General features: G+C 29.6%; 1 pseudogene; it reads left to right on the forward strand.

The window, feature by feature from the left end:
* The first annotated feature begins 7070 nt into the window (after nucleotides 1–7070).
* LOC129900184 (probable fatty acyl-CoA reductase 4) lies at nucleotides 7071–11693 on the forward strand (annotated as a pseudogene).
* Nucleotides 11694–13360: the final 1667 nt, after the last annotated feature.

Consider the following 13360-nt stretch of genomic DNA (forward strand, 5'->3'; position numbering starts at 1 on the left):
CCCAAAGGAACGAAAGGTGGTATGTTTTATAATCCTAAAGAAAAGAAAGTCATTATGAGTATCAATGCCAAATTTCTGAAAAAGAATTTTTTGACAGACCACGTTCCCAGAAGTAAACTAGTTCTACGGGAATTAAGCAAAGAGATAATAAATCAATCTACTGAAAATAATAAAAATCAAATTCAAAACCCAAATGTTAGAATTCACATACCATTACATTATAGTAGTGGGAGAGATATTAATAGACATATAATTCCACAAGTACAAGTTCCTAAAAATTCATTGCATCAAAGTAGTGGGAGTAGTTATGAGCAAATTGCATTAGAGGAAGAAGTTGTTGTTATCTTCTCACCACAAGGTGTTGAGGATAACATGAAGACTCAAGATCCTACAAATGATGTGGTTCCACCACAAGATCATAATAATGCAACTCTCTATGAACCTGCCCCTGTGCTTGTAGTGACTCATCGTAGTGGGAGAGTGATAAGAAAATCACTACGATATGCACTCTTGGGAGAGTCCTTTGAGAGAATCCCTGAAGAGTTGAATATCGAGCCTGTGAATTATGACGAAACACTACAAGATAAAGATGCAGAAAAATGAATCATTGCTATGAAATCAGAAATGGAGTCCATGTACTCCAATAAAGTCTGGGATCTTATAGAACCACCTGTAGATGGAGTCAAACTCATTGAATGCAAGCGGATCTATAAGAAAAATAGAGGAATAGACGAAAAAGTGCAAACTTATAAAGCTAGACTTGTTGCAAAAGGGTTTACTCAGAAAAAAGGGATCGATTATGAGGAAACATTTTCGACGGTAGTCATGCTTATGTCTATTAGAATTCTCTTATCTATTGCTGCTCATTATGATTATGAGATTTGGCAAATGAACGTCAAGACAACTTTCCTTAATGGAAGTCTTGATGAGAGCATCTTTATGCGACAACCAGACAATTTCATAGAAAAGGGCAAAGAACACATGTTGTGCAAGCTTAAAAGGTCTCTTTATGGATTAAAGCAAGCTTCTAGGGCATGGAATACTTGTTTTGACAATGCAGTCAAGACTTTTGGTTTTGAGCAATGTCTTGACGAGTCTTGTGTGTACAAAAATGGAATGGGGATAAATTGGTGTTTTTGGTATTATATGTAGATGATATTTTGCTCATAGAAAATAATGTGGGCTTGATGAATTCATTTAAGGAATGGTTGTCGACTAATATTGATATGAAGGATTTGGGAGAAGCTGTTCACATCCTTGGATCAAGGTTTTGCGTGATCACAAGAAAACGATGTTATGCTTATCTCAAGCTCTTTATATTGATACAATTCTTACTAGGTTCAGCATGCATGATTCCAAGAAAGGATTTCTTTCTTTTAGACATGGAATTTCCCTATCTAAGGATCAATGTCCTAAGACAAATGAGAAGATAGAAAGCATGAAGGCAATTACTTATGCGTCAACTGTGGGAAGCCTCATGTATGCGATGTTGTGCACTAGACCTGACATCTGCTTTGCCGTGGGCATGGTTAGTAGATTTCAATCTAATCCTGGACGAGAATATTGGACAACAGTTAAGCATATAATCAATTACCTTAAAAGAACTAGGAATTACATGCTAGTTTATCATTTGAATGAGTTGGTGCCCATAGGGTACACAGACTCAGATTTCCAATCTGACATGGACTCTAGAAAGTCGACCTCAGAAAATGTGTTTACTTTGGGAGGTGGAGCCATTATTTGGAGGAGCATTAAGCAAACCTGTGTTGCTGACCATGGAAGCCTTTACTCTGAGGCGCGTTTTACTGGAACACCTTGTTTGATATGTAATACAGGAACATCACTAATCTATACTTGTTCAAACAGTAGTTGAAAAATTGAAATTCAATCTTGTACAAGGCTCATTCAACTTTCTACTAAATGGATATATACTTGTACAAACCTTCACTTGAAATATACATGATTTTTCTCCATAAATGAATTTGTTACATGGCTCCAGAAAATCACCAACACCAAATCAAAACGGTCTCCAAAAAAATAAGAACAAAATGAATTTGTTGCTTAACTAAACTCTCAATTAAATTTCTACCATATCAATATAAAATCTTCCACTTCTTTCTTTCCGAATAAATACAACAATTAATTCCGTTGTCTCTTCTATTATGATGTAGCATGCATTATGTTTTTATATAATTGCTTTGTTTATTTATTACATCAGTTTTAATTCAGTAGCTTCTTTAAACAAGATGAAAGAGAATATTAGCTTCTTCAACTGGTAGTCTAATATTTAATTGGAAGGGATGGTAACCTAGGCTACAAGAAGATTTCTCATATGATTAATGTTATCAATTTTGAAACTGAAAGGAGTACAAGACAAGCTCCAATCTGTGCAAGCCCTCCTCACTCTCTTTTTCCTTTTGTTGTAAAAAGTATTGTCTATGTATGAAAAGATAAGAAAAGAGAAAATCATATATATTTCAAGTGAAAGCTTGTACAAAATATATATTCATTTAGTAGTGGAAAGTTGAATAAAGTTGAATGAGGCTTGTACAAGATTGAATTTTAATTCTTCCACTACTGTTTGAACAAGTATAGATTAGTGATGTCCCTGTATTACATACTAAACAAGGTATTTCAGTAAAACGTTTTTAGCTATAAAACGTACAGAGTAATGAATTATAAAACGTTATTGATAATAACGTTTTATGTCTGTTTACTCCGTTAGACTTTTGTCTTTTTGTTATTTAATTTTTTTGAATAAAATATACCCTAAAATGTTACTGAGAAGTACGTTTATATTAGTTTTGTAAAATTTCAAAAAAACATATTATTTCGGTGAATTGATTTTAATAGTGACTTATTTTGATCAAAACCTCTGAATATATGTCTAATAAGACACTTTTCCCAATATAAATCTATATTCCCACGTTTTGAATTATACTATTCCTTTGTGTAATCAAGGTTTGGCTAGCTACGGGTTTGGTCAAAATAATTTTAGGCCACGCCAAGCTAGGCTTTATCTTAGACTAGATGGTGATATCATATACTCCCCCACTAAAAATAAATTAGATTTAGCGACGAACAAATTTCGTAGTTAAATAATAAATTTATCGCTAATCTTACTTATTGATAAATTAACGTCAAATTTTTATAAGCTACGAATAAAATAATAACGGACTAGCGAGGAAATTCTTAATTCCATTTTTTTTAAGTAGTACTCCAAGTAACTATTTACTGTATGAGTCTCTCTTCCTTACTTATTTGTTAACTTTTGACGTTTTCTTACCTGCTACAAACTTTTTTATTGGGAGCTAGGAATTTTTGTAAATGAAAAAAAGAAATAAGTGTCAAAAACACATCTAAACTATTATAGTTTTTTGAGTTTCATATCAAAATTATTGGAAGTGTGAGTTTCATACTTAAACTATTATTTATTAGTTTGAGAAACACACCTCAGTAGTGTGTAATACATTCTCTCTACTCTCTTTATTTTTTGGAAAAACCTTGCCACATTGATAAAATATTCCATCTTGAAAAAAATTAAATAAATAATTAATATTAGTTAAAAATTAAAGACTAAAGTATTTCTATCCCAAAAAAGAGAAATTATTTTTTATAAAAGAAATTACCTTTTCTAAAAAGAAATTATTTTTTTAAAAAAATAAAATTTAAAATATTTTGCTCACGCACTCCACCACCTCCGCCCTTTCCCCCACAATCCCCGTCCTTTTATGTTTTTAAATTTTTTAAATTTCTTTTATAAAATATTTTTAAAAAATTCATGTCTCACCCCCTCCCCCACTCCTTCCTAAAAAATGTTATTATTTTAATTTTTAAAACATAAAATTATACCCACCCTACCCACCCCATCTAACCCTCCGCTCTTAACTTATATTATTTTTTTGTATTTTTCTCGTTTTGTGTTATATATGTACATATATTTTTACGAAAATATTTTTTTTCTAATTGCGTACCCAATATAACAGAAATAAAATTTTTATTTTAAGAAAAGTCTTGCGGCAAGTAAAAAATATTTTCCTAAAATCATATGTATATCTAACACAAAACGAGAAAAAAATAATTGAAAGCAGAGGGTTAGGTGGAGAGGGGTAGTTTTTTTTTTTAAAAAAAATTCTAAATTATTATTTAAAGGGGGAAGAGATGAAGTAAGAATTTTTTTTAAAACTTTTACAAAAGAAATTTAATAAATAAAAATAATTGAGCGGGAAATAATAACATTTTAATCTTTAATTTTAACTAATTCTAATAATTTATTTAATTTTTGTTAAGGTAGAATATTTTTTGTACATGTGGAGTGTGATGTGACAAATTTTTTAAAATGAAAGAGAGAGTGTAGTACATGATGAGAGTGACATAAAAAAGATATATGTGTTTTTCAAACTAATAAGTAATAATTTAGATATGAAATTCAATAAAGGGGTTAGTTTATGTGTGTTTTTGACATGGAAAAAAAAAGAATTGGAACGTAGATATTTATTTTCCCACCCTTTTCTCTCTATTAAAATAACACATAGAAATTATTGTTCTTTTCCTTTAGGTTTTAACTTATGAGATATTAATTCATCGCCTAACCTATTGATTCCGCATTTGTTCCGTCCGAATTAATATCCACATGGACTTCCATCAAAGGAGGGCTGCTGCTCCTTTAATCGGAGCTTTTGGGTTGAATTCTTACGTGGCACGAATCTAAATTAATTGGACTTTAATATGAATGTCAAACACCAAATGAGAAATCAAAGAAAACATCTTTGAAATATTAAACCTTCAAATTCTAGACATCCTAACACAAAATAAGCTCTCTATGTAGATACTAAGTTGTGTTAGTTGTTACTAGTTTAATTTGGGCGTCCACTTTTTTTTTTTTTGGATTAATTCCCCTTTTGTGTGTGGCGCGGCGGCTGTATTAATTTGAGTTCCTACTTAGAGTATTTATCTCTATTTAATAAAAGTAAGTCAAAATTTTCCTATTAAATATTGTGCAATTAACGGTATAGTTAAATTAAAAATAATTGTCAATTTTAATCTTGCATCCCCTAAAGTATTGACAATAATTTTAGAACAATATTTTGAAGATAAAATGATCAATAGGTTTATTTGAGATGAGGGGATAATTAAACTCTATTAGCCACCTGAGTCGCACGACTAACAAGTAACAAGGGTGGTATTGCCTAAGTAATATTAATAGACGTTTAAAGAAGCAAATTAAAGTAATTAATGAGGTGGCTTAAACATTTAGCCGAGGGTGAATCAAAGTTTTGGTCATATTTATTTTTCATTTAATGATGTTTTTAATTACTTTATATTTTCTAGAAGAGTAGTTTAATTGGAGATAATCAAAAGGATGATATTGAAAAATAGCATTTAATTTATATTCTTAAATATTTTTTTATAAAGTATGTCATACCCCAATAATTCATTTAATATGAAGTAAAGAAAATATTTTGTAATATGAACTAAAGAAAATATTTTGTAATTATAGTACATACATCTAATTACTATGTATAGAACCTAGGGCAGAAGATAGATATTAACTTAAACCCGAATTAAAGGGATTAAGCGCTGGATAAGACCTTTCAATGACTCAGAAAATATCTTCTAAGTAATCCTTCCTCCATAAAATGTGTTAAAGCAATTCACGATCTTAAAAATAAGATATGTTATCTACTATAACACATAAAAGTGATTAGTTAGAGCATATTTTTTTTATAATACTCTTTAGTTAAACTCAATATTGAACTAAACTTATATTCACTAACATCATAAAGGAAAAAAAAAAGAAGAAAAAACTACACTATCAATAATAACATTTAATGAGTAGACAAAACAAAAATTGTGACGAAAGAATCCATCATAATCCCATCACAAATTAGATTGACTTTGTGATGGATTTATGCGACAATTTTTTGACCGTGATATATTCGCTTGTTGTAAAAAATTGTGACAGAATAATAACTTTGTCACAAAATATTTGTGATGGAATTCGTCTCAATTAGAGATGGATTTTGTTAATCTGTTATAAAATATGACATAAGAAAAATAAAATCAATCATAAATAGTGATAGACTAAATATAATTAGGCCTTCCATATATGTTCAATTTCTTTTTTGAGACGTGATTGCAATTGAGGTTGTCCCTACACTATATTTCTTTGCTCTGTAAACCTGTTATTTTAGCCTTCATTTTCATGCGTGCGCGCCAGCGGGGGTAGGGGGTGCGTGGGGGTGGTATGACATAGTCATGCACTAATTTATCACGTAATTATTTATTGTATTAAATAATATATAATTTAATTTTAAAAATCATAAATGTTATTATACTAACCACTTTCCCTATGTGTTTCATCATCTTCCAATGGTGGAAGATTTGTTTTGCCAATTTTTTTCTATCACAATTTCGTCAATGATTATTGTGACTAAATATTCCTATCACAAAATTTAACTATTTTAATTAAATTTTGCCTTATTAAAAATCTGTGAAAGGATTTTTATTTTCATCACAAATTTGTGACGACATCACAAGTCTATCAAAATAGTCGTATAAATTGACTTATTTTTAGGTGTTTTTAAGTCAAAATAACTTTTGAACAATTTTGAAGTGTTTGGGTAAATAAAAAAAATGCTTATCAGCAAAAAGCGATAAGTTAGAAATTCTAACTTCTGACTTTTGACTTATAAATCGCAAGTAAAAAGTTAATTTAAACAAACTCTAATATGTCTTGTTTCTTTTTAATTTTCAACATAAAATTTGTGAAAGCACAGAATTGTGATATATTGTCATTTTCCTCACAAATTTATAACTTAATACACAAAATATCAAGTTTGTTGCAAATTTTATTCGATCATAATATCTTCAAAAATCAATTAGGAAATTGTGATAAATTTATCCATCACAAAAGTTCCCATTAATAAATTTGTGTTTTTTTTCTTTTTGTAATGACGAACGTACTCCACCTACCTTTCCTTGCAATGCACAACCTCCTCTATATAATAAGTCCCATATCAATTACAAGTAGCACTTTCATATAGTAGTACTAAATTGTTTTCATCTGAATTGCTACACAATTGATCGAGCAGTTCATGGAAGGCAAGACTATTTTAATTACCGGTGTCACCGGTTACCTCGCAAAGCGTATTTTCTCTCTCTCCTTCTCTATCTAGATATCAGTTTATTTAAGTAAAATATTCTCTCCGTTTTATATTATCCGATACATTTTTTAAGAAAATTTTAATTAGAGGTATATTTTACTAAATTAATTTTATTAATGATGTTTAAGAACTCTAAATTTGACTATTAATATTTTATGTAGTTATTTAATATTACCAAGAATAGTATGAAGAAAAAAAAGAGGTAATATAACTTTTTTGATTTACTAAAATGGACAAGTAAAATGACATATCTATTTTTAATATAAGAGCCACGTAAAATAAAACAGAGAATACTGTAGTATATAGTAGTTCCTTGAAATTAATTAAAGTTGCATTTGTTTTGATAAAATGTATGTACGTAGTTATTGTGGAGAAAATACTTCGTGTTCAACCAAATGTGAAAAAACTCTACCTTCTCATTAGAGCTTCCGACAACAACTCTGCCAGAGAACGCTTCACTCATGAGGTAAGAACCAATTTCATTTAAAGTGTGTTCTAATTTGCATTGATGTTTAGGCTAAAACATTGTAGTACTCTTACGCTAAAGGATTACACATTGATGTTTGAGCAAAACAAAAAGTTATCGTCAAAAATTAAGTTTTGGGTTCGAATTTTGAGAATAAAAAAAATACTAATATAAAAAGTGTCTTTTAATAAGTCTTACATGACACAAAATCGGATTAATTTAGACCCTTGAAGTGGATACTGCGGTAAACATTATTCCTTTTATCTTGTTATACACGACCCTATTGTAATTTGGAATGCCAAATAGTTTTCAAATAATTTTAAAATATTTTTAATCAAAGATATTAACTTGATATGTTATATATAATCATGTGGTGGGAGGGGGCGGGGGCGGGGGAAGGAATCTTTATTAACTTGGTTTACTAAGTAAACAAATTATAAGATTATCAATAAATATGGACATATGGTAAGAGTTGGACGGGTCATTATTTTGTTTGTTTTGATCCAGCTCAAAGTAACACACTCATTTATTAACACAAAAATTTATTACTAATATGATTGAAATATACATAATATATAAACTAATTTGTATATATGTTGTGTATAAATATATATACACGATCTATATACTTTGCACATATATTATAAATTAAAAGAATAGTTCAAACTTGTAACTGATTAATTCATTTTGATCTGTGCATATTCAACTCAATTCGTTCATTTGACACTCCTAATTCACACAGGTTATGAAGTCTGAATTATTCAATGCTATAAGGGAAAAGATGAGCACTGCAAATCTCAGCTCTCTCGTTGAAGAGAAAGTGTTTGCAATTTCAGGTGATATTTCATACGAAAATATGGGAATTAAAAACTCCGAATTAAGAGAGGAAATGCACAAAGAAATAGATATAATAATAAACTCAGCTGCAGTGACCAACTTTTATGAGAGGTATACTAATATGAAATTTGCAATATATTTTTACAATTTCTCTTATTTTTCCATCTAATTTTTCAGTAACATTCTCTATGAATAGATATGATATTGCAATGAATGTGAACGTGGTTGGTGCCATGAATGTCCTCAAATTCGCCAAGAGTTGTACAAAATTAAAGATGTTACTTCATGTGTCTACCGGTCAGTTAATACCTATCAATTTGCTTTTTATTTTTAAATAAAATCTGCGGTTTAACAGAATAGGTAACCTAAGGTTGAATTTTGTAAAGTGACTTTTAAATATAATTAATAGGATCTTTAATTATATATTTTATCAAAAATGTATAGTTAATCAAATTTTTATAGACAATTTATTATATCATCACTTGGTAAGTAAATTTCAATTAAGAAAACAACTAAAAATACAACAATATAGAAACACTATTTCGATGAAATACTATCTAGGTTTAAGAGAGAAGTCACTTATACATAAGTATAATTTGGCAACTGTAAAATTAAGCATAAATTAATTAGGATAACAGTAGAGGCCTCAATTTTTTGGGGTGGTTGTTGTTCTTCTTATCGTCCTCGTTGTCACTGTTATTGTTATTGTTGTTGTTATTATTTTTGCATAATTGTGTTTTTCCCATTTAGGATTTAACGGTATTTTAAAGATTTGTTTTGCATAATCAACATAGTTTTAGTATATTATATAGTCTAGTACGTTAATTATTAATTTTTATTTAAGTTAATAATCAACTTATTATCATTATTTATATATAATTATTTTTATAAGTGATCTGATTATATATCTGCATATTTTTTTTTATTGTTGTTGCATAAAACTTAAAAAACTTTTCTTTTTATAGCCTATGTTTACAGCAAAGCTACAGGAGTTCTATCAGAAAAACCATTTCATATGGGTGAGACACTTAACGAAAACACTTATTTGGATATGGATGTGGAAAGAGGCGTGATCTCAAACAAATTTAAGGAACTTGAAGCTCTAAATGCGACTACAAACGAAGTTACAACAGCCATGAAAGAACTTGGCATTCAAAGGTTATTACAATATATATGCTCATGAATCCATATGTATAGCGTATATATGAGATAAATTCATGTTTTATTCCTTGGTGAAACAAATTCGTTTGGAAGTTTATTATTCTCATCCATTCACAACATTGATATAAAATTTTAATTTAAATAACTAATCCTTAATTAGGGCAAGATTACATGGGTGGCCAAACATATATAGCTTCACAAAAGCAATGGGAGAGATGTTTTTGGGACATTTGAAGGAGAATCTACAGGTTGTTATCATACGTCCAACGATTATTACTAGTACCTACAAAGAGCCATTCCCTGGATGGATTGAAGGAGTGAGGTAATTGAATAGTGATAGATACAATAAAGTTTATTTTAGATTGTTGATTACATAATTAAGAAAAAGTGTTTCTCCATCATCTTAAGTTTACAAATGAGAATATAAGATGGTCACATATACCTTAACATAGTAGGAGTAACAAATTATCAAAACTATGTAATGTTAAGAATTCTGTGTTGCGGTTTTTGTTATCATGGAATATAAGTGCGTTCACTTCAAGGGATTAAAGTTTCCTTTCTTGGCTAAAGATAAGTAGTAACCAAAGATTTGTCATAATAAATTGTCATTGTATATCCTTGTCTCTTAATTACATACATATTATTTTGTAATAACAGAACAGTAGATTCATTTATTGTTGCTTATGGAAAAGGTGTACTGAAATTCTACTATGGTGATCCTGACTCAAAACTTGATGTGGTAAGTGATTTTTCTACTTCTATAACATTATGTTTTCCTCAATCCTCCCCATTTACAGTGTAGAATTTTTTATAAGGTGTCATAGCACTTTTTTTTTTTTTATAAACTTGTTAACGTAACCTAGAAGTCTGTCAGTCCATCTCCCTCAATCAACCTTCCGTCATGAGCATCAAATACATCTCCTTAGGGATTAAACGTCCTTGTTGAGGTTTAATTTGCCCCACCATCACACAGCAATACATAGTAATCTGGCTTTGATTCTTTTTTCTTATTTTACGTACAGATTCCTGGTGACATGGTAGTGAACTCAATCCTTGCTGCAGTTATAGCACATGAAAATCAATATTCTGAAGAAGTAGTTATTTACCACATCAGCTCTTCTTCAAGAGAGCACCCTCTAAAAAATTCAGATATAATATCTTCGACGTTTGACTACTTCACGCAAAATCCATGGGTTGACAAAGATGGGAAAACTATCAAAGTGTGCGTCCATTTAGCAGCATCGCTAGCTTTCGCAAACACGTTTCAACTCATTATTTGCCACTGTTAAAGGTTGGATTTTTCAAGATACACAATTTCAAATTTTCAATAATAAGTAGTACTAATTATCTCATGTACATGTGTTAAATGCTTCAGATGTTAAAGTTTGTGAATATAGTGTTATGTCATTGCTTTGACAAAAACTATAAGAACATGGAAAAGAAGATATCTACGGCTATACGTTTATCTGAATTGTACGAACCCTACGTGTTTTTCTACGGAAGGTACGTATTACGTACACTATTAACTTTTCTACCTCTTCTCTCTTTTCAAGTGCATTTCTTCAATATTAATGTTAAGCATATATATCTTTTTACAGCTTCGATGACGTTAACACTGAAAAATTAAGAGTAGCAATGAAGGAAATCAACATGGATGAAGTGCTCAATTTTGAACCTCGTTGCATCAAATGGGAGGATTACTTAATGAATACTCACATTCCTGGAGTTGTGAAGTACCTCTTTTAGGAATCATAGCTTAAGTTTTATATTAAATTATAATCGAATAACTGTAAAAGTGGAAGAAAAATAAAAAATCACCCCCAAAAATAAAAAAGATATCAATTGCTATGAGTATTTTTTTCGTTATTATGCTTAAAAGGTTACTGGGCCTCCGAGCCCAATTCAGTGTGCAACCCATAGATGGTCCAAGTGGAGTGAATTGGACCAGAAATAAAGTGATCAATGGTAAATTGATGAAGATTCCAGTTGGATCAATTTACACTTACATTGCAGACCAAGTAAACAAATTGCAAGTGAAGTAAATTTTCATTCATAGAATTAAAGACAAGATTAATCAATCTCGATTCAAACAAACTTTGGATGATATATACATAATCTTATATTTTCAAATATTGTCACTTTAATTATTTCTATCGCTTACTATTAGTGTAACATAGATAAAATAATCATATGAAAGTCTAATGGTTAATTATGAAATCTAGAAAGTTACTTCCTCCGTTTCATATTACTTGTTCATTTAATTTTTTTTACGCGCCCCTTAAGAAATCACTTTACTAGCTAATTTTGATATGATCAATATTCTTGTCCTGAAAAGTCAAAAACACTTATTTTTAGGAGATTCTATTTTTATTTTTAGCTTTTGCTTAAAATTGGAAAAACTGTTTATATTATTATCCGAAAGTATAACCAAACACCTTCGTCATCTCTAAATATATATATATTTTTAAAAATAAATTAAATACTTCTAATTTCTTAAAAATTTGGCCAAGCAGATTATAAGTTTTATGTATCCAACGTTTCTAATTTATTACTCTTTTGTGTAATCTAAGATTTGGCTAGCTAAAGGTTTGGCCAAAATACTTTTAGGCCACGTTAAGCTACTCTTTATCTAGACTAGATGGTGAAATTGGTTGTACGAATTTCTCTTCCTTATTTATTTCTTAGCTTTTGATTTTCACTCACATGCTACACAAACATTTACTATCAAACATTTTAATGATATCAACTTCTCAAGTAATTTAACAGTGCAGAAGAGGCTAGTCTTTGTTCAGCATTAGTATTATATTTCCGTCGACTATATGCAAAGATAAATTCAAAATTTGAAGTATGTTTAGTTTTTATTTTCCTTCCTTTTTCTCTAATTTAAAATATACATAATCTTTTTATGTCAGATCACGTCTTTCATGTATTACTAAACAATAGATAAGTCAGCCATGGTTATCTACTTCCTTTTTTTTTAATCCCAAATCACTTGATGCATTTTTTTAAAAATATAATATTTTTATATCTAAAAATAATCTAATTTCAAAGTTTTTATTTTTTCCTTTAATTGGAATGGGGAAAATATTTTTCTTTTCTCCTTTTAAGTGCCTCTATTATAAAAGTCGTTTCATTTCACTAGCCGCATATTTAGAAAAAAAATTGGCAATTAATATCCACATGGACCACAACCTTGGAATATTAGACCTTCAAATGTAGACCTCCTGACTCATAATAAGCTGTGTAGACAGTAGATATCAATTTAGAGGTGGCTAATTAGCAAACCATAATCTGTTCGATTTGACCCACTCATTTATTAGATAGCTTATTTCAATTCAAATTATTTTAATCCGTAAAAAATTAAATTAATATATAATCTAAATTGATTAAAAGAACAGTTCGATGCACTAAAACTTTCGCTATGTGCAGGGTTCGAGGAAGGGCCCGACCACAAGGGTCTATTGCCTAAAAAAAATTATTAGGCAATAAAAATTATAAAAAGATAAATTAAAACAGTTAAAACTTAATAAAATTGTCACGATCCAAATTCGGGTGTGATGACACTTGTCTCAATCCACCTAGACAAGTCAGTCCAAACCCAAATAAAGCAAAAATAAAGCGGTAACAGTATAAATACATAGATAAATACAAAAATGCAAAAGTCTTAATCATCTATAAAATCCCAAAGCATTGTTTATCACATGTACAAGCCTCTAAACAGTAGAATCAA

The sequence above is a fragment of the Solanum dulcamara genome, chromosome 8, assembly GCF_947179165.1.
Source record: "Solanum dulcamara chromosome 8, daSolDulc1.2, whole genome shotgun sequence".
NCBI lineage: Eukaryota > Viridiplantae > Streptophyta > Magnoliopsida > Solanales > Solanaceae > Solanum > Solanum dulcamara.